The sequence below is a fragment of the Dermacentor silvarum genome, chromosome 1 (assembly GCF_013339745.2).
Source record: "Dermacentor silvarum isolate Dsil-2018 chromosome 1, BIME_Dsil_1.4, whole genome shotgun sequence".
NCBI lineage: Eukaryota > Metazoa > Arthropoda > Arachnida > Ixodida > Ixodidae > Dermacentor > Dermacentor silvarum.
Window position 1 is genome coordinate 420,248,841 of NC_051154.1, and position 27,646 is coordinate 420,276,486.

Consider the following 27,646-nt stretch of genomic DNA (forward strand, 5'->3'; position numbering starts at 1 on the left):
TAATATAATGACACAAGAGCCTCCTCTGATTAGGAAAAAATAATAGTTGTGTGGTCATATATAGATAACATTTAGAATGTCAAGGTACCCTTTTCCATATTATGCAAGTACTCATGAAAGACAAGACTGCAAGAAACAGCATAAAACTAATGCAAAATCTATAACTGATTATGTCAATGAGATTTCCATTTCATGTAGCAAAGTATTTCACAGGGCAGATAGGATGTGACATCTGTGATTCAGAGATACGTCATTGTATCGGGCACAAGTATTGTACAACTGATAATTTTTGGAATAAAGAAATAACAAGCATTGATTCCCGGTATGTCACCATGCCACTTGTATCTTAAAAAGGACTACCACTTATATGTCAAGCTTGCACCATTATGTTTATGTGACCATACATGTGTACCCCATCTGTAATGAACCATTGCTTTAAGTTATGACCACTGTCATGTCATTCCCGTACATTAATTGTGGTTTTGCACAATACACCTAGAAAACTTTTGAGCGGCATTGCAGTACTTTTTCTTGTATGTGCACACTGGCTTTCTGTCACAACACCCACTTCGCATCCATGATAAATGCTGCAGTCAAGCAAAATAGAGTTTCAGACTAAGGTACCTAAACTGCTTTCATTCCAGAAAACCCCAAACAAGGTTTAGATTCTTGAGGACACAAGTTACTTGCGTCCTTTGATGTAAGGCTGTTTTCTGCATGCAATGAATGTTAAGATTTCTGCTGTACAAATCAATGTTAACCTGATAAAAGGGATGGCAAGCCAAAACTTGCATTCATGATACTAGTTGCTACTGGGGCCAGATTAACCTATGGGCTAAGGGGGCTGCAGCTCCAGGCTAGGGGGCCCTGTGAGAAAAATGTTTCCTTGAATTAAACTTTATTTCTTGCGTTCAATACAGAGTAAAACATAATATGGACAAATACATTGGGATCCCTAGCTCGAGGCCAGTTGCAAACCATAAAAAATGTAGAGGATGCAAAGCAATTAATTTAGCACAGACACATGTACTTAAACTCAGCAACAATATGCACTTTACATTAGAAGTAGAGAATACAATACAAAGAATCTTCAAAATGCAAATGGTATCATTGAACATTTACAAGGAAAATGCACCAGAAAAAAGAAAAAGGAAGCGTTGAATGTATTAATAAACATACAAAAGAAGATCACGAAAATGCTGTCTTAATTATCTCTGAAAATTAGCTGCATTTCTAACTTACATGGGCTGAACGTTCCTCTCGACTACTCCAACACTTCAAATTCTCTGTTTACCACACACATTACAAGCCTTTGGAACCAGAAAATTTTGTTTTAGTGCACTGCGTGTACAGCGGCCTGATTCGGTAAAGTTGGTAGCAGAGAGTGGGTAGTCAGTAACGATGCTACTATTAACCATTACAAGAGTTTAAAAATTTAGTAATGAAGTAAACGGTAAAATGTGTACGTGTTGAAAGAGCGGTGTCGTGTTAGCATTGTATTGTGAGGAAGTCATAAAGTGGACAGCCCTCTTTTGAAGTTTTATAAATGGCTCAATGTATGAATGGCCCAGAGATGTAACACAGTACCACAGGTGGCTGTGGAACAAGCTGAAATAAATTTCTCGAAGGGTTTCTGTATCAAAACAATTTCGGCTCTTGAGCAGAATATAACAAGCCTTGCCGAGATTTTTGCAAAGCTTGTCAATGTGAGGTTTACATAGAAACAACTCATCTAATTAGTACAACCCCTTGATGGTCCCCTCAGAAATTTAAGAGGACCGTTCACCAGGGCCCTGTGGAAAATTTTAGTTATACTATAAAAGTTGTAAAGTGTCTTCCAAGGAGTATTCTACCACAAGAATTCTTTAAAACAGCATAGTAGCAGCCGAAATAGAAGCAAAGAATCTGTAGTACAAGAATGTGACCTGCTCTTCGTGCACAGAGGCATTCTTTCTTTGCCCAACCAGCAACGCAAAGGACCTTTCTTGCCTACTCCCATATAAGAAATGAGGGTTCACCTCCTCTCTTTTTTTTTGCAAAACACCTAATGCACCTTTCATTTTTTTTATTTAGATCACGACAACGACATAATACATCCATGTTACATTTACAAGTCGAACTGCAATGAGTTTGTTGACATGATGGCAGATAATTAATGTAAGGAGATGGATCGTTGCGAAGGTGCATGAAGCTAAACATTGTTCCCTCGTCAATTCCACGCCTTACGTCTCTCATGTTGCCTAGCTTTGTTGTCCTTTGGTGCAGGCTACATGGTGACGTTCACAATAGATTTACAGATGTTAGGCCCTTCTCGCATGCCCGTCTTGTACGACGAATTACTGTGGCAGTTAGCACTGGTAACATCAGTAGCCACCCTAACCATGATTACGCAGCAACATGGCACCGCCAATGCAGCCCAGACCACCCGCTTCAATCTCAACTTGCCCTTTTACTAGCTGTACGCGCTGACAGCAATAAATAAATGGTAAAATCCATCACTGCGTAGTCTCATCTCATGCTGAGGACAAAGCATTAGGTATTTCTTGTTGTTCTTATTGAGATCAGCTGTTTGTTTTGACCTAGGACTACACAGGCAGTAAAAGTAGTTCGGTTTCTATTTAGCAGGTGACACCACAGCAGTAGCAATGGTGATGCATTGACGATGCAGAACGCTATGAAGGCGTCATTGTTCACTGCATCATTAATTCCTACTCTGCTCTAGTACGGTACGTGATGACAGCGGTGAGCAAACGTCAAATACACGCTGAGCAGATGGCGCGGTGCATGTGAACATTTATCAGGGTGTTCACTTTTACTAAAGCTGGCTCAGGAGGCTGTATTGAACTGCTCAGATAGCGTGTCGATGAAGCGAAGCCCAACAGTAGCATTCATGGAAACGCAGCCTTTAGTTACAACGTAGGAACATTTGTTGGGTCACTGCTCCAACAGTGGCTGATGTATCAAAAGGATGGCAAGCAGACGCTGAGCAGCTGACGCAGCATGGATGAACACATCTTGAGGGGAATTCAGCCTTCCTATTGGCTAAGAGCCCTGCCGCTGCCCCAGTGCTGCAAGGAACTACTGAGATGGAGTATAACTGGCAAAGCACATCGTTCAGCATGAAAGGTTGGGCAGTGGCAGAGAAGCTGCGTTGCAGTGTCGTCACATCCGCAAAAAATAGCATGTGGCACATTTGGATTGTTTACATTACAGCACATGACACCTAGCACAAAATTAATAATTGCAATATGTGGAGCAGTGATATAACTTTTAAGCTGTTCCCTAGCCTCCCCTCTTCGTGAAGAGTAAAATGTGCAGTGACAACACTGGAAACAAACAACACGTGTACAAAGCAAGGAAAGCTGGTTTGATACAAAACCCATACTGAGATGCAAAGAGCACAAACGACCAGCAGTGCTTCTGCACTGTTTAATTCAGAGCACATGCATAAAAAGCACCCTAAAGAGCTTGTAGTGTGTGCCCAACTCAGCAACTGCTTAGCTACAAGAAATTTCGGCCAAGGAGAAGGAGGTTTCATTATTTTTCAATGTATGTGTACAAGTACGGTTTGTTTCCGCCTCCTTGAATTTTGGTTTTGGCATCCTTGAATTTTGGGTCTAATGTTCTGTACAAACCGTTCTGTATGCACGGTTCACTTCAGAGCATATGCATATCGCATAAAACGAATACTTATACGCCTAGCACCACTGCGACACATTGCACGTATACATAACAGTACCCTTCACCTCGTACAGTAAGAACCCCAGCACTCAAACGCTCTGTACGTGTTCGCGGTCACCAAGGCGCATCGCAGCCCCCCAAAACAGCTCACATGAAGCAAGGCACAAACAGCACATTACGAATGGCTGCGATGACGCGACAATAAAGCTAATCGCTACAGGTTATATGGTCACTTAAACACAAACCAGCACTGCACAATGCACATGCACGTATGAGCTTCGCAGCGATGAAGCGCGCACACACAACACCTAGGCACACCATACGCTGAGATGGGCGACCGCACTATTTTCGTTCTGGAGCGTACTGAATGCATGTGTCATGCTTAGAATGCGCATGCATGTGATTACTGCACAAGCGAAATACGGCCCAACCCACACGAAATCGCCGGTTTCATTGCTTCCGAACTTCGCGTAAACACAACACATTTCCGTCTGTTGCCGTTGACGATCGCACGCACTGAAGAGGTCAGGCAGGGTACACTGAATGCATGTGTCATGCTTAGAATGCGCGTGCATGTGATGGCCTTCGCGTTTGTACTGCTGGTACTGCACAAGCGAAATACGGCCCAACCCACACGAAATCGCCGGTTTCATTGCTTCCGAATTTCGCGTAAACACAACACATTTCCGTCTGTTGCCGTTGACGATCGCACGCACTGAAGAGGTCGGGCAGGGTACAGCGGATTGCTGCGTTCGACGACTATCTCTGCGAGTGCTCGATAACTCCTGCAATGATCCCCAAAAAACCACGAAAAACAAACTGTCACAGCAGCCTCGGCGCCTAGGCCTCGCGCTTCGCTTCGCTTCGAACCAGCGCCATGTTTGTGCGGTCGCCGCATACATGCTGCATGGTGGAAAAAAGTTCACGACCGCCTCTTGTGACGTCAGAGCGGCCATTTTAAGCGGACCGCGCGAGGGCGGTGCGGCTTGCGGCGATGTGCGGCTCGAGCGTGTACAGGCCCTTACCGTTCAGCCAGACGCCGCTCCCCTTCGCCGTTCCGCCGTTCCACGTCACCATGCACTACGGCCCCTCTCCCTCAACTATAACATTCGTCCGCAAAACTAAGCGATGCAGTTTTTCGAGGACAAACTGCATACGACACCAGGAGAAATTCCTCCAGCGCGCCCGTCCAAGGAGTGCCCGTCGATGCTTTGGTGGACACAGGCGCGACAATTTCAGTTATTCACGCAGATTTATGTTCCCGTCTCAGGAAAGTCACGACGCCAAACGATGGACCGACGCTAGTTGCAGCCCAAGGGGACACTGTTCGACCTTCCACTCTTTGTACTGCCCGTGTCGTGATTGATGATATTCGGCACCATATACAATTAGCTGTGCTGTCCCCGTGCGCTCATCAACTTATTTTAGGGTGGGATTTTCTGTCTTCTGCTTCCGCGGCTATTTGTTGTGGTCAACGCGTCGTGCATCTTACGGACACCGACTACTTACTTGGGGAAGACACGTACACGCCGTTGCGCCTGATCGCTGCGGAAGATACCGAACTGCCTCCCGGCCGACAGCGAATTATTACCATTATGTCGACCGATATCGACCATGGTGACGTCTTGGTCTTGCCCTCTTCCCGTTGTCTTCATAAAGGCATCGCTTTTGCACCAGGTGTAGTTCGATTTTTCAATGGCTCGGCGCTTGTCACCACCACATACGCGACATCGGAGAAAATTCTCCTTCCGCAAAACACCAGTGGCTTGCGCGGCCGACCCAAGGCCTGTATGCGTCGTGCCCCTTGCAACTATGTCTTCCAAGGACCCTTCTACTTGTGCTACTGCTTCTCCCTCCGCCCTTACTGCAGCCATCAGCAGTGACTTGCCACCTTCACAGATGCAGCAGCAGCTTGCTTTGTTGAACAAACACGCAAATTCTTTTGATGTCCATTCGTCGACTCTGGGCCAAACCACAGCTGCAGCGCATCGCATTCAGACAGACGACGCATCCATAGTGCGCCGACGCCCGTACCGCGTGTCCCTAGACGAGCGGAAAATCAGAAGAAAATGTCGCGGACATGCTACAACAGAAGGTCATCCGGCCCTCAGCTAGCCCTTGGTCATCTCCGGTTGTTTTCGTTCGAAAAAAGACGGTTCCGTGCGCTTTTGCGTCGATTACCGGGCCCTCAATAAGATCACTCGAAAGGACGTATACCCTATGCCTCGCATTGACGACGCCCTTGATTCACTACAAGGCGCAGAATAATTTTCAAGCCTCGATCTGCGCTCCGGCTATTGGCAAATCCCAATGCACGAAGACGATAAAGAAAAAACAGCGTTTGCCACCCCTGATGGACGTTATGAATTCAACGTCATGCCTTCCGGGCTATGCAATGCACCTGCGACTTTTGAACGCATGATTGACACCGTGCTGCCTGGCCTGAAATGGGAAAACTTGCCTCTGCTACATGGATGACATTGTCGTCTTTTCATCAACATTTCCTCAGCACCTGCAACGCTTAGATGAAGTTCTGACGAGCCTTGCCGACGCTGGTCTTCAGCTCAACACGAAGAAATGCCGTTTCGCCAGCAGATCCATTAAGGTCCTGGGGCATGTCGTGAGCAAGGAGGGTATACGTCCTGACCCTGACAAGATTGCTGCGGTCCTTCGCTTCCCTCGCCCAGAAAGGCCTAAAGACTTGCGAAGCTTCCTTGGCCTCGCTTCTTATTTCCGTCGCTTTATACGGAACTTTGCCTCCATCGCTGCGCCGCTACACAAGCTACTTGCTTCCAGTGTACCTTTTCTCTGGTCTCAAGAATGTGAAGCAGCCTTTGACATGCTGAGGGGCGCCCTCACGTCTGAACCTGTGCTTTGCCATTTTTATGAGACTGCACCGACTCTCTTGCGCACAGACGCTAGCGGCTGCGGCATCGGCGCCATTCTTCTGCAACGCGACAACTCTTCGCGCGAGAGAGTCGTTGCATACGCCAGCCGCGTACTCACCGATGCCGAGAAGAACTATAAGATAACTGAGCAGGAGTGCCTGGATGTTGTTTGGTTCGTACAGAAGTTTCCTCCCTATTTGCAAGGGCGTCATTTTACAATTGTTACGGACCACCACGCATTATGCTGGCTCTCCACTCTCACGAACTTGACTGGACGCCTGGGTCGCTGGATTCTCCGTCTGCAAGAATATGACTGACATTATTCATAAGTCAGGCAAAAAACACTAAGACGCTGACGCTCTTTCTCGTTGCCCGCTTCCTGCGCACCCACTCGACACCTCGGCAACTGCGTCGCAAAGCAACTCTTCGGATGTCACTTCTACGCCAGTTTCCTCTCTAACCTCAATAGACCACCTTTCTCAGGACGACGATCAAACATTTGCATTTCGCCACGGGCTGACCCATATTGTCGGCGTATGATAGACGACCTCTCTGGCGCTTCTCGCCCACCTAACGCGCGGCTTCGACGCCAACTCGCACAATTCAAGCTGGACAATGGCGTGCTGTATCGGCGCATTTACCACCTTGACGGTCAACGCTGGGTGCCCGTTCTACCGCGCTCTCTTCGAGCCCATGTCCTCGAAGCATTCCACGATGACATGACTGCTGGCCATCTCGGTTTCCACAAGACCTACGATCGCATTCGAAGTCGTTACTATTGGCCTGGCCTTTCTACTAGTGTGGGGAGATACGTCGGTTCCTGTTCTCCGTGTCAGCGTCGCAAACTCCCAACCTCTGCTCCTGCCGGCGAATTACTATTCCGTGTCCTATTCCGTGTCCCACCGCACCATTTGAGGTTGTTGGCATCGACCTTTACGGGCCCCTTCCTGTTACTCAGCTGGCAATCGGTGCATAGTGACCGCCATCAACCATCTGACGCGCTACGCTGAGACATCAGTGATCACTGGCTCAGCTTCGGAGGTTGCCGACTTCGTCCTTCAAGCTATAATTCTGCACCATGGTGCTCCTCGGGTACTGCTAAGCGACCGTGGAAAGGTCTTTCTTTCGCAACTTTTAAACGAAGTCCTGCGTGCCTCTGGTACCACCCACAAAACAGCGTCGAGTTACCATCCACAAACTAACGGCTTGACAGAGCGATTTCATCGCACGCTTGCCGACATGATCGCCGTGTATATTCAGCCTGATCACAAGAATTGGGACAAGCTTCTACCATTCGTCACTTTCGCCTACAACACGGCAGTTCAGCGTACCACCGGCTACACGCCATTTTGCCTAGTTTACGGACGGTCGCCTACTTCCCTTCTAGACGTTTCTTTCTTCAATTCTGTCAACCCATCTGCATCGTCTAGCGAAGAATTCGTTTCACGACTCGCCCAGTGCCGCCAGCGTGCTCGTGTAAACACAGCAGCCAGACAACAAGACCGGAAGATCATTTACGACACCTTCCATCGCATTGTGTCTTTCCGAGCTGGTGAGGAAATACTTCTATTGACGCCCCTTCGAACACCTGGTTTGTGCGACAAGTTCCAGCCGCGATTCATCGGGCCCTACATAGTCCTGGAGCAGACATCACCCGTCAATTATCGCGTGACTCCTGTTGTCGCCGCCACAGACCGCCGTTGTCGCAGCACCGAGGTCGTTCATGTGTCCCGCATGAAACCCTTCACGCGGCATTCTTCGTCGCCTTGACTTGCGGCCAGGATGGCCGCTTCCACGTGAGGGGGGGATTAGTGTGGACGTTTATTATACGCACGTCTTCTTCATCTGTATATTATCATCATCATTCTACGTTGCTCGATCCGCATCTTCAGTTATGTGTGATCATCATCATCGGGTGTGTGCCTTTGCTGGTTCGCTCCCGAGTACTCGGGCCGAATAAACGTCGTGCCAACAGAGACGTCTTAACATCACAATTACAATAAAAATATCTAGCCTTGATAACTTCTCAAGATCACAACACTAAATGAATGCTTACAACAGCGGCTGAGATTTCTCCAGTATAGGCTGGGTAAAGTTCACCAAAAATATTCAAAACATTCAGCCTAGGGTTATTGCACTAAAATAAATGTACTATCGGCGAAAAAAGTTTACGGACCACGGGATCTCAGAAAACGCTAAATATCCGAGCAGCCTTTAAGAGTAGCCAGTAAAACCGTACATCCCAATGTAGTTCGCGTATACCAGTAGAGGGTGGAAATGGAAATACCAGGCTGCGTTTTGAGGCTGCGGAGATATTCAGCTTTTTGTCAGATCCCTTGGTCCGTAAACTTTCTTCGTCGATAGTACATCCCAATGATGTTAATAAGGTCTAGCCTTGATTACTTTGCAAGTTCACAATACCAAAAAAAAAATGTCACGAAAAACAATGAATGCTCCCAACAGCTACTCTGACTTTTCCAGTATTAACTGGGCAAGTTTACCGTACATTTACAAACCGTTCAGCGTATAACAAATAATGTATACTGCAATTTTGTAAAACATGTCTTGATCATTTCTCAAGTCCGCAATATTAAAAGTTAACACAACGAACACTCACAACAGCTGCTCAGGCTTCTGCAGTATAAGCTGGGCTGGTTCATCAAACATTTCTAAAACATTCAGCATAGGTAATGTTATTGCACTTATCATAAATAATATAACAAACATCCACCCAAACGCACTGAGCATCAGTGGTAAAGTTGCTCCACTATAGCTCTCTCTAGCTTCACTATAGCTTCACCTCACGCACAAAAGTGAAAGTGGGACAAGGCAGACCAAAGGGCGAGGAGTGAAACCTACGACAGGGTGAGTACAGTGGCCAGAATAGGGGCTGAAGGGTGAGGAAAGCAGCGTAAACACTGCCAGCCGAGCCAGCACGGAAGCGCGGCACGGGTCTCTCACTCTTTTCGCGGTGTGACGCGGTGAAGCCTTTTCCGTGCTGTTCTGCAAAACGGAACCATGTGTGCTCGCGCTGGCGTATTGCTTCTGAAATGAGTTTGTCAGATCGACGCCGATCTACCACAGAAGGGAGGTCGCAATGTCGATATCAGAGTGCATTGCTCACGAAATTCAAGGATTTTCAAGGAAGGAAAAAAATTCCAGGACTTTCAAGGGCCTTGAAAACGCACTTTTCAATTTCAAGGGTTTTCAAGGATTTCAAGGACCTGTACACACCCTGAAGGTGGTTCCCGACTGCGCCGCCGTAATGTCATTTTTTCAACCGAAGAAACCCAGTGTAACTTCTAGCGTGAAGGAAACTATTGCTACTGCTTGCGTTCGTTGGTGCGCGAAGGATATGAGGCCTATCGACGTTGTATGCGACACAGGGTTCTTGAGCCTAGCCGACGAACTGATTGCTGTTGGTGCACGGCATGGGACCGTACCCACGAAAGATGTCTTTCCACACCCTACAACTGCTTCTCGCAAGGTGGCTGAAGTGGCTGGTGCGCTCAGGGAATCGTTGAAGCCAGGTGTACATCAGGCAATGGAAGAAGGGCGTTGCGCTTGCACGGTGGGCGTGTGGACTGACGATTATAAGGTAGCGTACACAAGCGTCACTGTTCACTACATCAACAAGAAGTGGGAGCTGATCAGCCTGGACCTTTTCACCTCCGACTTCCCTCCCGAGAACTCGGGAGAACATTAGAAAAGAGATCGTACGCAGGTGCACAAAGCTAGGATACGAGGAGGCCATCTTGGAAAAGGTATTGTTCGTAACTGGGCGAACATTAGTAGTGCATTGTGTACTTTCTCCAGAATGCATTGCACTGCCCACATACTGAACACCATCCTCCGACATACGTGTCCGGAGTTATCCAAGCAACTTAAGAAGGTAAAAACGATTGTGACATTCCTAAAGCAGAGTGGACTCTCCACCACATGGCGTGTGCCAAGAAGTAAGCACGAGATGGAATTCACGGCTGGTCACAAGGTCCCTTACGACGAGATCCTCCTCTTGAAATCAGGGACTAATGGAGGGCGTTGACAGTGCCACTCAAGGATGTCGTCAATTTCTTGGAGCCGTTCAGGGAGGCCAGTGTGTCATATGTAAGAGGCCGCCTGCGGCGAGAAAAGAAGACGATGTGAACGGAGCGTTCCGAACGGCACGAGCGCACGAGGCGCGTGACCCGAGGTATGGTCGAGGCAAAAGCGAGGCTGAGCTGGCATTATCGACGTGGATCTGGGCCAGGAAGGTCGCATCGTCAGCTACGCCTGGCGACGGGAGACTTGGAGGTTCGGCCGAGTCCGTGACGCGGGCGGTCCGAGGTGCAGCCGTCGACCTCGGAGACGTTCGAGCGAGGCTACTTGAGCCAGCTGCCGCATCACATGGCCGGGCACTCCAGAGAGGATCCCCCTTCATCGGCAGACCAGCGCGTTCGATGATCCCCGGAACGCCATGTCGGCACTCGGGAAAGGAGCTGGACGGAAGCGGCAGCCGAGCACGTCGCTAGGCCTAACCCGTCGAGCCTCCCTGTCACGTCAGCAACAGCGACCGGGTCAAACAGGCTTCGGAAACGAGCGAGTGGACTTCAATGCAGCAACGATTATGCGACGGTCGACATGGAGAAAGATTCTACAAGTCTTCGGCTGGAAAGATACGCGCATCGACAAACTCTGTGAGAACGATTCTTTGTTAAAGAGTGTACTAGACAATGGTCGAGTGGGCCGAACGGCGCTCTGCCGCTGAGGCGCCCCGTGTGGAAAAATAGTGCGAGGGCGCTGCGAGCGAACTGGAACAATACACCCAAAACGGTGTATTGGGGGAACTACAGAATGGGTTCAGGCCAGGCAGACGCTTAGAAGACAATATGTTCGTACTAACTCAGTGCATAGAGATTTCAGTAGCTCAGAAAAGACCTTTATGGGTAGCATTTCTAGATATTAAAGGAGCTTATGACAACGTAGACAGGGAATTGTTGTGGGATATTCTTCAATACGAAGGCATAGATGACGATTTCGTGGAGCTGCTGAGGGAGATATATCGAGACAACCAAGTACAAGTGGCATGGGAAGGCCGAAAAGGAAATGAAATGGTGGGAATTCACCAAGGATTGAAGCAAGGATGCCCTCTGTCACCATTGTTGTTCACGCTTTACGTCAAGGGCATAGAAAGACGACTGGAAAACAGCGAATTAGGTTTTGATTTATCCTACATGCGTAATGGACAAATGGTGCAACAGAAGGTCCCTGGATTGATGTACGCAGACGACATTGTGCTACTAGCGGACAATAAAAAAGATTTACAGTTACTTGCGAATATCTGTGGGAACGCAGCGACAAATCTAGGCCTTAAGTTTAGCACAGAGAAATCAGGGATTATGATCTTTAATGAACACACGAGTAACTTCGTGGTGTCAATTCAACAGCAAGTAATACCCATAGTGAAGCAATATAAGTACCTCGGCGTACACATAAACGAAGGAAAGAATTACTCAAGCAACCACCAAGATAATCTGAAAATAAAGGGGAAGCGGAATGCAGCATTAATGAAACACAGAGCACTGTGGGGCCACAATAAGTATGAGGTGGTGCGTGGAATCTGGAAAGGAGTAATGGTGCCAGCGCTAACATTCGCAAATGCCATTATATGCTTAAAATCGGATATATTGGCGGGTTTGGAAGTTAACCAAAGATCAGTAGGCCGGTTGGCTTTGGGAGCACACGGTAATACGACAAATGAGGCAGTGCATGGAGACATGGGTTGGGCCTCTTTTGAAGTCAGAGAAGCACAAAGCAAAATTAGTTTTGAAGAAAGGCTCAGGAACATGGATGAGAATAAATGGGCGGCTAAAGTGCACAAGTATCTCTACATGAAAAGCGTGGACACAGAATGGAGGAAGAGGTCAAGGAAGTTGGCAACCAAGTACAGGATAATCGAAACTGTAAATAGACAACCAGGGGTCATCAGAAAGAAAGTGAGAGAAATAGAGACCGTGAATTGGATGCAAAGAATGGAAACGAAAAGGACAATGGAGATTTACAAGAATGAGAAGAAAGAAATTAGAAGGGAAAATCTGTACGATAACACAAAGGGCAGTGCCTTGCTATTTGAGGCTCGAGCCGGTTGCCTAAGGACGAAAACATATCGGAACAAATATTCGGAACTAGATGAGACATGTGTATGCTGCAGTAAAGATCCAGAGACAACTCAGCACATCCTAATGGAATGCGACGGGATCCACCCAGCGAGAACCGTAGGTAACGTGCAACTCCCAGAAGCGCTTGGGTTTAAAGTGGAAGGAAACATAAACAGATCAGCCGTAGAGATCAGCAAGAGACGATTAGAGTACTGGTGGAAAAAAAGCAGGGAAAAGATGGATACGACCTGATCTCTTAAAATCATAGGCAGCGGTACAAGCTAAATTTTTGAAAAAGGTATACAAAAATGCTAGATAAAGAACATGTGTAGTATACCTGATTAAATCAAGCAGGCTAGGTGACTATTTGTCGCCACCCCGTTTCAAAGGGGATGCCAATAAATCATCATCATCATCATTGGGGCGGAGACGCGCTCCGCGGCATATTCAACGTACTTTCGCTGCGGGCGCCGAGGCCGATTGCGCATAGTACGCTTTTAAAATAGCGCTTTTATTTCAACTGCAAATGTATGTTTAAACCATTTTGCCAAACATATATATTTGAGGCATGGATTATACAACGCGACGTCTTCAATTTTGCTGTCGTTGTCAAGCGCGTCGTCTGCTAGCGATCGCGCGTTCGCTACGCGGACGCTGGCGGCCGCCCAGTTTTTCTCTCAGAACCTCTGTGCAGTACATTTTTTAATGGTTTAGTTGCTTCGGTGCGCCCATGACTCTTGACGGCCGATGCTAAATGTAGTTTTAGCCAGGTGAACTGCTGTTCTTACCACTGTCCTCTAAAAGTAACTGGTATCTCCGCACCATGAAGACTACGTAAGAAAATTCTTGTTGGTGGATATTTATCAGGGCCAATGATCGAAGAAAACAATATTAGAGTGAAATAAACCAGATTTATTAACTGCGTGGCGCGAAGAATGACCAATGTATTTCTAGGTAATTAAATCAGAGGGTACATAGACATATATATTTACGATATATATAGGTACGGGAAAAATTAATATTCTAAATGCAATAATTGAAATGACAGTGAGAATTCGCGACGGGAATAAGCGCACGTGTTTACAGTAGCAAACACACTTTTTAGTGAATGCTGGAAATAAAACTCTCATTCGCAGCAATAATATTCATAGCAGGCAAAACCATATTATATATATATATATATATATGTGTGTGTGTGTGTGTATATATATGTGTGTGTGTATATGTGTGTGTATATATGTGTGTGTATATATGTGTGTATATATGTGTGTATATATATGTGTGTGTATATGTGTGTGTATATGTGTGTGTGTGTGTATATGTGTGTGTGTGTGTGTATATGTGTGTGTGTGTGTATATGTGTATGTGTGTGTGTATCATTGATATACTGTACGACGCCGAATAGTAATTTCCGTTCGAATGTAACGCATGACAACACTATTGAAATCTCAAAGGTGAGTGACTGCATACAAGTGAGGACTGTTATTAAGGATGATTTTGCTGCCGGAGAGTCGTGGCTGTTGCGTAGAGGCGCAGTTTCCGAGAGAATTAACAGTTGGGTGTTAAAAAGTCCTGCTTAACAAGTTCCTAGCTCTCATTCAATATACACGCCCCGTTTTGGGGCAGCCTGTAAATCTGCTAACTTGATTCAGACAAGGAAAACTTTGTTTGACAGTCTCACCATGTTTGCAATCCATTAAAACTGGGTGCCCCATGTGGTACGTACACTTATCTTCTTCAACGAACGCAACAGATCTGCACATATCTCTGCGTGTATGTGAGACATGCCGTTCCTTTAATTGTTTCATTCGGGTAGTTATGACAGTGCACCGGATAACTGAACGCAGCCGTTTACAATATACAAGCTGCAGATCGAGTTGAGCGGTCATACATTCGGGAACGGCATTACATTTATGCATGCATGCATAAATGCATAATGCCGTTCCCAAATGTATGACCGCTCAACTCTGAAGCTTGTATATTATAAACATGAAATATAGGATAAGCACTCGAGAATAATTTATGTTGTTTACACCCCCAAAAGTAAGCCGAAGAACGCAGCCACCTGCTTTTTTATTTTTTTAATATAAGCAAATTCTTCGGTTTTACGTGACAAAACCACGATATGATTATGAGGCGTTTGGTTTAGTTTTTGCCACCTGGGGTTCTTTAAAGCGCACCTAAATAGAAGTACACGAGTCTTTTTCCATTTCGTTCCCACCTGGATTGAACCCGCGAGCTCCAGTTTAGCAGCGCAAAGCCGTATCCACGATATAGGCACTAATTAGGCTACCGCGCAGGCTTTCTTTCTTTTTTATTTTTTGAAGTATCGACTGGAAAAAAAAATCCATGTACGGCTTACGGCCAAAGATTAGCATATAGAATGGCTAACTATAAAACCGTTTTCGGCGCACGAGGTCCGACTGCAATAAATAACCCCTTACCAATTACTCCGCATTCTGTTAAGCGAGAAAGGCGGATACTTGAATGGAATGTTGGAGTGCAGTTTACTCTTTTTTTAAAATCTATATCAATGCTTCCCGTAAATGTACAAGGCGCCGGATGGGGCAGATATGCTTTACTTCTTTGAAGCGGCAAGCAGGAAGGTTACATATGTTGCTTCGTCTGCGTTTCGCAAGACCTACTGATAGAAAACTATATGCGTAACAATACACACGAGAGATACATGCTGCTTGAAGAACGAGAAAAGTATTTTTTCTCCAAAGGGAACCGTACAATAACATAGTAGAATGAAAGCCGACACTGCGGCCGCAATGCACGCGCAATCATCGAGCGGCATTAGAAAATAATAAAAATAAATAATAAAAGAAAGAAAAGGATTTTATTCTTAAGGCATAACTACATGTCATATGCAATTATGAACCCCATTTTATTGGTCTGAACGCAAATACCAGCGCGCGAAGTTGTACGAATGACCCTGCGGAGCAGTATCGCCAGCAGTTTCCAACGGCGCGACCTTGATGCGGCCCAATCCACTTCGACCGCAGCGCCGCCCCAGTATTTTTCCACGTCGGGCACCTCACTGCAAAGCGTGCGCCACCCCAGCCGCTCGTCCCGCTCGACCATATTCTAGTACACTCTATTGTATAGTTAGGGTAGTATAGTCAGAGTGTGAAGCTAGGGTTGCCTGACTGTCGTGTAGGAAACGCCCAGAACTAACGTAGGCGAAAGACATGTTCATTTATTAGGTTGTATATTTTTGTTAACATTTATTTATTCATTGTTCAGTATGTACTTGAGTTCTTTAGTTTGAGGTTTTTGGTTTTGAGTGTGATTAAATATCTGCTTGCTGTGTCGCCATGCGTCTTCCAATCCCATCTCTATTAACACCCGCACGCCCCCGAGATCACTGACGACAAACAAAACAAACTTGAACAAGCTTGAACAAGAGAAGCTGCCGACACTGCCGCTGGCACTGCTCTACAACCGGCGGCTGAAGGGACATCCAACTGTTGCTCCTGGAGACACATCAATGGTCACAAAATTGAAGGGCAGCACCATTTTTGGAGAGCAAGCTGCAAATTGAAGAGTTGCACTATCATGTCGGCTTGAAGAGCTTGGGCCGTAAAAAGGCCGACTTATGTTGCCGACCCCGTCGGCGCTGGCTTGGTCATGGATGCTGGCCCGGATGCGTAGGGCTGCATAATGCCGAGCACGCAAGTTTTGGCTGGCCAGAGACGTCGGCTTCACGCTGTCCTGACGCGTCTGGCCGATCATATAGGATGCCGGCCGCCTGGTCGGCGCCCGAATAGAAGTCGCCACCTTGTCGGCGTCCGACTTGGGGGGACGGGATTTGGGAGCACGGCCGGACTCGACTCCACCCTCCGCGCTCCCAGGAGAGTCGAGTCCGGCCGTGTTGGAAGCGAGAGAATAGAGGAGGAGGTCGCCTCAACCGTCTGTGGCATGCACCGGTTCAGGCAGCATTCACGGGGAGGAACCGGCAAGAGGCAGGCGCGTAGATAGTGGCTTTTCGGGGGAGCTTTTGGCGGGAAGAGACGTTCAGTGGCTGCTTGATTGGCGCAGCTTCGCACGTTTTCTATGGCGCTGCGCTTCTTGTTCGCGAAAAATGGACATTTCCAGCCTGCGGATTTTCACCTCCTACGGACGTCCACATTTACTCGTAAGTTGCACGTATTATTTATGCTATTAGAGGCTATCGTTTGTAGCGTTAATTTGGAAGGAGAATGCGTAAGGCTGCGTTTCTTTGTTTAGAGAGCTCGTCTGCTCGTTTCGATCTGTTGAAAACGACATTATAAGCGCGACCAAAAAAATGTCATGTCTTGCGGTTTATGGAGCTGCACTCAATGTGCAAGAGTTCACATGCCAAAGCTTGTCGTGCAAGCGAATTAAGAGACTGGGTGCGTCGTGATATGCATGAAGCACCGATGCAGTGCCCGTGACGTATACTATACATGGGGTCCCAACTATCTTGCACCAAGATTTTAAAATATGCAAATGCCACGTATCTGGACAGAACCAAGGTAATATTCTTTGCCATCGCTTGGAGATACTCAGATTATTTTTTCGCATTCCGCCTAATTACATATTTTGTGCTAATTAATCAATTTCTAAAACCGATGAAACAACGAGAAAATTGTAGAGCAACATGAAAAACTCCCGATGCAGCTTTCTGTTGCTCAACACGTGTTACATAAGCGTTTTTCCGAGTGTGAAAGAGGCCTGCGAATACACGCAAAGTGCCTTAAGCGGCGAGTTGCACGGCAATTTTGCGTGCATTCGCGGGCTTCTTTCACGCTCTGAAAAACCCTTATGTAACACGTATTGAGCAACAGAAAGCTGTATCGGGAGTTTTTCATGTTGCTCTACGATTTTCTTGCTGACATATTTCATCTATAATATTTTAGAAATTTATTAATTAGGACAAAATATGTAATTAGGCGGAATGCAAAAAATAATCTAAGTATCTCCAAGCGATGGCAAACAATATTACCTTGGTTCTGTCCAGCTACGTGGTATTTGCATATTTTTATACCTTGGTGCATGATAGTTGGGACACCCTATACTAGTATATGCCGTGCGCACGATGCATGTACTATGTTGCAGTCGTGAAGGTTATTTGAAGAAAGGCGAATTTCGTCCCACTAGCGTGAGATTTTTGCGACGTTTGAATTGAGGCTAAGTAATGCGAGACTGGGTTTGCATGTGCGATGCGTATTTAAGGTTTGTCATGAAAAATCTGGGGTTTTGTCAGAACCTGTTCATAATTAAGTACAATGCTTAAAGAGTTATTGAGAGGCCACGAAGCATCTGGTCCAATATTATAGTTATACATGTCGCATTTCTCAAACTTGCGTAGTACATGTCTGTATTTCAGATACCAGAGCAGGACCATAGCAAAATCAGTCAAGTGACCTGGCTGCACAGTTCTCGGGTAAATGGGCTTACGCAATTCAAGGAAGGACATTTTCAAGTACCCATACAAGACTCATTGATGAATTCAGATTTTACGTTTGTCACAACCACTAACCTACTATTACCGCATTTCACAACAAAGTATTCCAGTTTCTGTTGTGTTTGTATCTAAATAGTTCAATAAAAGTCGACAAAAATCAATTGTAGTGATAATCTGTCTACAAAGCGCTCGCCTTCTTTATATAGCGCTCTTAAGGACACAAACGTGTGCATGAATTAAATAGCGAATTATACAGGGTGTCCTTTCTTATGTCGAACTATATATATTTTTAAAAATTCTTGTTGCAGATACCAGCAATCCGTTTCTTCATCTGGGTTGCATTTAACAGGTGAACATTACTTTCTAAATGAGCAATATAGAGCATAAGTTGCAAATTGACAAAACCGTGCCAATTATATTTTTAATTATTATCTTTAGTGCAAATGCTGCAATGGTAGAAATGAGCCCCTTAACATACAGGGCCTATTCAGTTGGAACCAATTTTGTAACTAGCACCATGCAGTGTCAAGGTATACGTCAAAGTATGCGGCAAAAATGTCTGTGTCATCTGTATTTTCTTGTGGCACTGTGAATATATGCAATACACCCAACTCATTTTTCTGACTTAATTTGACTTTGTATATCTCGAAATTGGTGCTAGTTAAAAAATTCGTTCCGATTGAATACGTCCTGCGCGCTTACTGCCTCTAATTTCACCATTACGACATGTATCCTAAAGCGATTAATTAAAAATATAATTAGCGCGACTCTTTCTATTAAATGCTGCAGTAGCCTACACTCTAGCCATAACTACACTCTAAAAACAGTTGCACCCTTTGGGGTGCATTTTTGCCACACAACAATAATCTTCATCTGTCTTGCTTGCGTTTCCTATCTTGAAAACTCTGCACTTGCTACTTTCCTGTCGAGAACGCTGTGTCCCGCTGATAACGCTCTTGTCGTTCCGTTCGTGACCGAGAAGTGCCGGGCGCACAGCGTTAAAGAAAGGAAAGCCACGCAAGTCAGATGACGATTATTGTTCTGTGGCAAAAATACGCCCCAAAGGGTGCAACTGTTTTTAGAGTGTAGGCTGATCTCAGCACCAGTAAAACGAGCAATCGCAGGGAATTGTGGGGCGCGCCGTCTGCTAGCAGCTTCCGGTTCGACGGACGACGCGGCGGAATCGGCCGCATGCATGTGTTTTTCTACGCGGTTTCAACTGTCATTCGTGCGAAGCTTTCCGTCCGCTTTGTCGACCAGCAATGTCATACCATTCATGAAGCCGATTTCTAGGTTTCAGTTCATTCTGGGCACGATGATGACGAGCCAACAAAGGCAAGGATACGCTTTTATTCATAAACGAACTCTGGTTTTCGCTTCGGCAGCCTTGTTTGTTTCTGCCAGGTTTAGCTCTACGACATTTGCCGCTGCTTGGACGCACCATCACTGACTGCTCTGTCTGCGGGTCATTCAGGCAGATAAAAAAGCTAATTTATCAAGCATATAGAAGCATTACTTAGAAAATCGGGTGCTGAGGCGATGGCTATAACAGCCTGGTAAATACTGCCCTGTGATCGTCACTGCAACCGCCATCGTCAGTAACGGCGCAGCTAGCGTAATTAGAAAATGAAGTGCTGAAAATGTTTGAAAACTGCGCGCTGTCAACGGCATTTCTTTGCCAAAACTGAAGGTTCATTTGAAGTGGTAACGTAGTTAGTTTCGCTTTTTTTGTCAACAAGATGGGAAAATGGCCGTATCACCGACATATTACGGCTGCGCATTACCTGTGTTCAAGGAACTAAGGTGGGCTAGTTGTTTACAAGTATTACGTATGTATCTCGCTGTGTCCCGTTTAAATTTGGACCATAAAACCATGTTTCATAATACCTCTATATGTGCATGCGAGTACTGAAATAGTTGTTGCTTGAGTCAATGTTACAGAAAGAAATATCTTGGGGGAATCATTCGGTGTCGGCCCTTACACAGCTCATCGTGGCCTGATAAGTGGCACTCTACGTTCATGTTCTTTTTGTTCACTGATGGTTCAGTTTTGGAAGTGGCAGCCATGCCTCTGATGCTTGTGCACAGCTGACTCAGCAAGGGATGCTGCAAGGCAGTATAGTTACACGAGTTTACCTTTAACGCTTGAATTTGAGCAGCCAACCATGGTTTTGCTAGGCGCCGGTAATCGGGTAATCTTCGAGTGGGACAAAGCCGGACTGCATGCGCCTCAATGGGCTTCAACGGCGAAGCGGTGGCAGCGGCTGCGCTTCCTCGAACCGGAAACAGCGAGCAGACGGCGCATCCCAGAATCCCTCGCTCTTTTATGGGTCACCTATTGAAGTGGGAGGTAAGGCACCAAGGCAACTAGTAGGTAAGCTCTCCCAAGTAACAAAGGACCTAATAAAAAACGACAAAACACGAAAGTGGCAAACTCGAGAGATCGGATAGATAACCGGTGGACCATTAGAGTTACAGAATGGTTACCAAGTCGAGAAGCGCAGTCGAGGACGGCAGAAAACTAGGTGGGGTGATGAAATTAGGAAATTTGCAGGCGCAAGTTGGTGTCAGCACAAGACAGGGGTAATTGGAGACCGCAGGGAGAGGCCTTCGTCCTGCAGTAAACATAAATATAGGCCGATGATGATGATGACAATGATAAGATAGAATAGCTTCGTTTTTTCACGATACTGTCTCAATTCTAACGTTTCCAATTTTGCACTTTCCAAGAGAGCTGTTGGAGATGTGCCACGTTGGTAGGCATTAAATATAAATCTTACAGCTTTCCTCTGTACTGATTCTAGTTTATGTTAACTTGTGTGTGGATGGATGGATGGATGGAAACAACTTCATTAAAATCCGGCAAAGTTTAACGACCCGGGCTCAGGTCTCCCATGAGGGGACTTCGAGGCCTTGCCTCCTCGCCGCCTCCCGGGCCTGCTGGACTGCCCACTCTTGTGTCTTGAGGTTGGAGCTGCGCAGAGCGGTGGCCAACTTCGACGCCTCCGGAGCTACTGCCATTTTCGCTGCTAAACAGGACACTCCCACATTATGTGTGAAAGTGTCGCTCTAGTTGCCTGACAACTTGCAAAGAGTACTCGGGCATTGCGTAGGGGAAATGTGCCGCAATCGCACCGGACTAGGGAAAGTGTGTGTCTGCAGTTGTCGCCAGACGACTGCATGGCAACGTTTCAGTTTGGGGTTAGGTGGGGGCAATATCCTCCTGCCTAACTGGTAGTGTGATGATATCATTCTATCTGACTAAGCGTTCTCGCGTGTTTCGCACCAGGAGGTCCGAACTCGAAGAGGGTGTGTCACACTCCACGCGGCGGGTCAGTTCTCGCGCAGAGCAATGTGCCACCTCGTTCAAGTTAAGGGGGCCCTCGTCGGTGGGGGTGGCGACGTGCGCTGGGAACCACATGATCATGGTGCTATCGAAGTGCTGTCGACCAGCTTTCCTTAGTATCTGAAGAGCTTTGGAGGAAATGCGCCCCCACGCGTAGTTACAAGCTGCGGATTGTGAGTCGCTAAGAACTACCTCGCAGAGGGGGTCGGTAAGCGCAAGCGCAACTTCTTCCGCTGTATCTGGGTATTCCGTGCTGACACTACACGCGTGAGTAAGCCGGGAGTTAACGTCTCACTACCAACGTGAACCGGTGTTCTTGTGTGTACTCTGCCGTGTCTACGAAGCGCGTAGTCTTCCCACCAAAGGAGCGCAGCAGTGCCTTGGCACGGGCCTGGCGTCGGCCCCCGTTATGTTCGGGGTGCATGTTTCGAGGGATAGGGGCAACGATCAGCGTGTCGCTGATGTTGGGTAGAATGGCCTGTTTCTGACCAACAAGTGTTGGACATGGTAATTGAAGTCCAGTTCCTGCAGGATGTACCGACCCATGGCTGTCAGGGACATGCGTTCGAGTTGCGAGGCTCTTTGCGCATCCATGATTTCCTCAAGCGTGTTGTATACCCCCAGCTGCAGCAGACAAGAAGTGCTCGTGGACTCCGGTAGGCCAAGGGTGGTCTTGTAAGTCTTGCGTATAAGGGTGTTGAGTTTCTCCCTTTCGGCGACATTCCAGTTGTGGAAGGCAGCCACATAAGTAATGTGACTGATTGCGAAGGAGTGTATGAGGCGCACGACGCTGTCCTCCTTCACGCCCGTGTGCAGGTCCCAGAGAGCCAACGCATACTTTAGTACTGGTATCACATGTTTTATAGGCAAGTAGTTTAATTTCGTGGGTGGCCTAAGCTAGTGCCCGTCTTAAGTATCCCAGTTTTCTCAAAGCCTTTTTTTCTATATATCATACGTGTTCATTCCACCTTAAATCAGATGTAATAACAAGGCCAAGGTACGTATATGCTGAAACAAAAGACAAGCAATGATTTCCCAGGCTGTATTGGAATTTGAAAGGGTTTTTCTTGCGGGTTATAGTCATCCCAACAGTTTTTTCAGGGTTAATGTTCATTTGCCATGTTGCGCAAAAATTTTGAATTTTAGATAAGCAGTTATTTAGAAGAACTTGGTCACTCTAGGTGCTAGCTTCCTCATAAAGCACACAGTCATCTGCGAAAAGCCGTATCTTGACCAGAATATCATGAACGATATCGTTAATAAAGACCAAAAAGAAGAGAGGCCCGAGGATGCCGGATTCAACCGGCGCAGGTGAACTGCTGCCATTAACTATGACGCACTGATGCCTGCAGTTTAGATATGCTTCGATCCAGGCTAATAAAGAGTTGTTTTTCAGAATTAGTTTTAGTTTGATAAGTAGCTTACAGTGTGAAACGCGGTCAAATGCTTTTTCAAAATACCCCTTTATTCCCTTTACCCCTTTCCCCAGTACAGGGTAGCAAGCCGATATTTACACTGGCTAACCTCCTTGTCTTTCTTTCCCTTTCTCTCTCTAATGACTTGATTAAGCCATTACTTTCTATGAACGCAAAAACTTGTAAACTTATGCGCCTTCACCGTGGACGATGCTTCGCTGACTCAGTGAACAAGCGCTTTGTGCTTAGGCTGACCAGAACTGTATGTGCATATGAAGTGATGACACAAAAGACAGCATATGGGAAATTATTTGTAGTTCTTGAGTGAATAAAGCAATGATAAATAAATTTAAAAAATGTATGAAAGAACAACTGGCCGCGGGTGGAATAAAACCCATGTCTTCGCATTACGCCTATGTTGACCCTTTTCGCGGCGATCCCTTGGGCGCTGCCATGTTTGATCATGTGGTGACGCGACCATTGCTTGCCTCCATTGCCTCCTTGTTTACAATGGAAGTGTATGACGCCGGCGCGGCTTAGAAAACCTCCGTTTTCGGAGATATCGTCGATGGTGACTAGGTGGACGACACGAAGCTTTGATCACAGCTTCAGAGAACATGCAAAAGCGCTTTCGGAGCCGATTAAGCTATATCCAAATGGCACAAGCAGTGTATATGGTGCTTGTTCTAAAAGCGGGGCTAAATATGTATTCCAAGCTATCCAAACATTCTGCTCATGAATTGAATCAGGATTAGTGTTTTGCTCTTTGCACTTTTGGCAAATATTTTGAAGCTGCGGCTTGTCAGTTTCTGACTCGGTGAAGTTCCTCGGTGCGGCCACTATCTGATTATTTTCTGCCTAATCGCTCGCGGGTGTGCTCAGTTCCGATAGATTTGTTCTTGCTGCGCACAAGGCTTGAAACGTAGCTGTTTTGTACATTGTAATACCTTGTAGCAAATATATATTACAGCTAGTAACTCGCTTACTCTTGTGGACCGTCACGAAACATTCAGCTTCGACCATTCGTGCGCCATCGGTGTAGTCCGTCATTTATTGTGTGTATACAGTGTGCACATATTCAAGTGTGCGCTCATTCACTTATTCTTGATAGGACGGCAATAGGGTGGGCGTAAGTTTTCCTGCCATTTGGGACATATGTGTATAGATAACGTGCGCGAAACTTACTATGACAGGAAGCGGCGCTACTCCCTTTGTCATTGTTTAACGAGTGGTACTCACTCTTGCCGACGTTTTGGGGATGAATCCCTTTCTTTGAAGGTTAGCGATACAAAGCTGGCGGATGAGCAAATTTCTGTATCCTTGAGGAAAGCCGTACGTACATCACAAAGTGCCGGTTAGACGTTCGGACAGTTGCAGCAGCTGTCCGCGAACTTGGCCTCGCAGATTCATTCTATTCCTTAACATGCGAGTCACTATTTTTGCAGCCGACTATTGCACACGTCTTCAATCCACATGATTCAATCTAGCATGATTGAAGCACAGTGTGTTAGCGAAAACTGAGTTGCATTTCCGACAGCTGATTGCACAGAAGCAAGGTAGAAGCGGTAATGGTTTCGTATTGGTGCGCGGTCGCTGAGGAGAGGCATGGCGCACCGCCGTGAGCGCCATCTCGTTTCTCTAAAACAAACGGCTCCGCGAAAAGGGTCAATACATATAATACAGACATAATGCGTACATGGAGAGAGATTACCGTGACGAAGGCTGGACCACGGCCAAAACGCTGGAAGAAAATAAGCAATTTGCACATTCGTCTTGCTTTTGTATGCATTTAAAACCACTGGGTCAACCACAGAAACATGCCTTGGTGTGTGTGCGTGTACAGGAGATTTGAGGATTATCATTGCAATAAAAGAGGCTGAAAAATGTGTCAGTGACAGTTATCTGTCACTAATAGACCTGATTATCAATCATGCATATCTTCCAATCCAGTGTTGGCAAAATTTTTCCAAATGTAACTGAATGAGACAAAAAAAGTCGATAAAATTCCCACATATACTGTCAAGAGTACTTTAATTTATGTAGGAGCTTTAAGCTAACGTGAAGGAAATCATTTACCCAGATGTTTCACATTTGTATAATGTTCGTGGAGGTGAGAGTTAAACACCGAATTTACCAACACGGTGTGGAGGGTGTTTATTTATAGTGCATATATATTTATATATTGTGGAATATTCTGGAAGGGGAAGGCATAGGCATAAATCCTCACTCGCGATTTATAAGCAGTGTGAGTAAAACAACAAAAGTGATACAATTTCCAGAAATGTAGCAAATACAGATACAAATCACAGCACACAAAAAAAGCATACAGTGTCACGACACTATTTTCGCAACGAAAGAGTCAACGCTTGGTAGAAGAACTTCATTAATTAAGACTGTTCCACTTGTTACAAACTTTCCGAAAGAAGGAGTACTTGAAGCAAATAACGCACGTACGAAAAGGAGTTACTGTGAAATTATGCCTTTGTCTGGTGGCATAGCCAGATGAGAAAGATTAACATAGTAGTGTTGTAGTGCCCATTAATTAGCTGGTACAAAAAATTATTACGGGAACAGCGGCTCCTCTGGGACAGGGTAGATAAATCAGCCTTGGCAAAGAGCTGTTATTGAAGAGCAGCCAAAGCTTTTATATGTAAAACGGACAGCCTTTTCTCCCCCTCTACTTTGCTAATATCAGTAATAGTAAAAGGATCCCAGATTATAAAAGCATAGTCTACTATTGGTAAGACAACAGATTTATAGGCTAGCAACCGAACAGCACGGGTTCATAATTTTAAAGTTCTTCGAAGAAAGAACACTTTCCGGTTTTGGTTAGCTTAATGTGGCCAACGCATTTTGACCAATGATTGATCCGATGTCCTGAATATTTAAAGATAGTTGCTTCAACAAGCATAATATCTACACAATAACTAAATTTTTGAGTATTTCGTTTCAGAGTAATAGTCATAAAAAGAGTATTTTTGAAATTTATTTCTATATGCCAGAATTGACACCATTCAATAAGCTTCTGCAAGTCTCAATTCAGCTTGTCTTGGTCAGGAGCACTCTTCATCTCCGATTAAACACAACCATCAGTGCACAATTTCATTTTAACTGAAATATGTTTGTATGCCAATAAAGAATACGAGAAATAAAAGCGACCCAAGCGCGAGTCCCTGTGGGACGCTAGAGTCTACTGAAAGTAGTCTTTGTAAACAACATATTGCTGCATCAAAGCGCGTAAAAGGGACGTGGGCATCAAAAAGAGAAAGGAAGTGGAGCACGATGACTGTGCAGCAGCCATTCCTGCTGTTCGTAGCCTGCCGCTTTTCCCCCTGCTCGTAACAAATTGGTGGAGGTGCGGGGTAACCACGGAGCCTACACTGCTACAACTTTGCCAAAGCCGTCAACTTGCCGGACTTCCGCCACCCTCACCTGACATGCCTGAACACACCTGCCAGATTCCCGAAGGCTCTGACGCGGCTCCAAGGCCTGGGGCGGCTTGCACGAACATTTAAGAACGAAAATAAAAACAAATTTAAGATTGCGGTATTAAATGTACCCTAGACAACTCCTAGTCCGCACTTCTGCTGGGGACAAGCAGAGAAAAATTGGCAGAACTTGAGGTAAATCTAGGGGCCAATTAGAACCAAACCAGTCATTTTCAACATGGCTGGCCAAGCTGGAGTGCGCGAAGCTCGGCTGTACGATTTGTACACCACATGTATGCGACAGTGTGTTTCGCGATTGAACAAACCCCTTGGACGTTCTGAGGACCAGCTGTGCAGGCGATACCGTCGCGTCCGTATCATGAGTATCACAGGAGAGCTGCACTTGGAGCCCCAGACACGTCGGAGCAACGCTGTGCCACCACTGCTTCAAGTTGTCGTAGCCCAGCAGTGTCTTTGCAACTGGGAACTTCTTGATCACAGCAGGCGATGCTGTCGGCGTTCATGAGTACACAGCTTCAAGAATTGTGCGTCCCGTAACAAGTGCCCTGAAGAGGTGTGCAAAAAGATTCACACTGTATAAGTTAGGCCTCATTTGAATGATGTCGCCGTCATTGTGCCAGTGTCCTTGAAAACGTGTGTCCGCATACGTGCCAGCAATTAAATCTTGAATGTGGTTTCTTATTTTAGAAAGCGTGAATTGCTGGGCTACTTCGTTCATGTTCTAAAGCAAAAAACCAAGACACAGGACCAGAGGGAGGCAAACACACACACAGTCGCCGGACTTGCAACTGATTTATTTGAAGCATCCACGTACTTTTAAACACCGCTTTTTCTGCTCAAGCGCACGTGCAGAAGAAGCCAATCAGCCACATGAAAGAATTCAAACTAACCCCGATAAAAATCGACACTCTTTCTCCGTGATAAGAACGGAAGGGTCGCTTACGCAAACCCGCTCGTTCTTTTTGATAAAGAATGCTTAAAGAATCTTATTTGTGACGGATGAGTGAAGGGTTTCGTGCATGAGCGCAATTGTGAAATGAAACAGTTGCCTTAACATGAACGCAGTAAGCGTTCGTTCTCTGTGGCTAATGAAACGCAGCGTCCACTGTATCTGCCATAAATTGTGCGTGCCTGGCATTCGTGTGTAAGTACACTTGCTGCACTGCGTAGTATAAATCGCATTTCCATATTGCATTGGGAAGTACTGCAGTGCTTGCTAATATAACTAAACTGAGCTTTAAAAAAAAGGCGGCAGATCCCACGCCCTGTGGGAATCAATGTTATGCGAAGCAGTGC

General features: G+C 46.1%; 1 protein-coding gene across 2 annotated transcripts in view; it reads right to left on the reverse strand.

Moving 5' to 3' along the window:
• LOC119437613 (choline transporter-like protein 4) overlaps window positions 1-27,646 on the reverse strand; it is a 629,795-nt gene that overhangs the window by 570,519 nt on the left and 31,630 nt on the right. The gene's annotated exons all lie outside the window — the stretch shown is intronic.